The 1,055-nt window shown below is 42.1% G+C and overlaps 1 protein-coding gene across 7 annotated transcripts in view; it reads left to right on the top strand.

The window, feature by feature from the left end:
- Positions 1–1,055, top strand: part of ENPP2 (ectonucleotide pyrophosphatase/phosphodiesterase 2) — a 105,577-nt gene that overhangs the window by 89,376 nt on the left and 15,146 nt on the right. The window lies entirely within an intron of this gene.

Here is a 1,055-nt window from a genome sequence, read left to right as displayed (position 1 = left end):
CAGACCAAAACAGAGCTACTGTGATCCTCCCCTAATATTTTATGACACCATTGTGATGTCACATGCTGACAGAACCAGACGATGTCCCAGAAAAACCAGTTTCCAGCCCGGGGTAGGCACTCAGCAAACACCTGTGAAGGTGTATTTCCATGAAAGTATGTCAAGTTTAAGCTTCAGTGATGTAAAACCATCTTGAAATAAGACACTTCTGTTCACCTCTGAGTAGAGCAATGGGGGAGGCACGGTCACAACTAGAGCTCCTTTAATTCTGAAAGTCAGTGATTCACCTAGAAGATGCATCTCATTTATATGCTCAGAAGTTTGAGACTACTCTTTCTGCTGAGTTGTGAGACTGGCTTTGTCACAGGAGAACACTGCCACCAACAAGTTAAATGCATGATTTTTTCCCAAAATGGAAATGCCTCAATATCATGAATAGCCAGAGCCTGAACCAACATAAAAACGAGTCCATTAAAAGGTATCAGAATTAGCTATTTTGTGGCTGTCGTTTTTTTTTTTAAAGCTTATTTATTTTTGAGAGAGAGAGAGAGTACAAGTCAGGGTGGGGCAGAGAGAGAGGGAGAAAGAATCCGAAGCAGGCTCCAGGCTCTGAGCTGACAGTGGAGAGCCTGATGTGGGGCTTGAACCTGTGAACTTTAGCTCATGATCTGAGCTAAAGTCGGACGCTCAACCAAGTGAGCCACTCAGGTGCCCCTCATTGGTGTCTTTTATAGGAGAAACATCTCATTACTATTTCTTGGACTTGGTGATTGAATATTTGGAAAACTCAAGTCATGAGACTCTACACCCTTTTACCCTGTCAACATTCCAGTTTTTCTAATTATAATGAGACTGTAGTTCACCAGCAGCTAGGTGTCAAATGCTTCAAATCACTTCTAGAGTTTGTGGAGGATTTGTATACCTTCTACTAACTAAGTCCTATTTTTCAAAGTTGTTTATCCAATTACATGCCCAAGAGTCTGGGTGTTCTCTGCTCACAGAGACAAGAGGGAGTGTGGTGAGACAAAAAGTCAAGAAGGAGGAAGATAAAGATC

The sequence above is a fragment of the Suricata suricatta genome, chromosome 15 (assembly GCF_006229205.1).
Source record: "Suricata suricatta isolate VVHF042 chromosome 15, meerkat_22Aug2017_6uvM2_HiC, whole genome shotgun sequence".
Taxonomy (NCBI): Eukaryota; Metazoa; Chordata; class Mammalia; order Carnivora; family Herpestidae; genus Suricata; species Suricata suricatta.
This window is presented reverse-complemented; position numbering and strand designations above follow the sequence as displayed.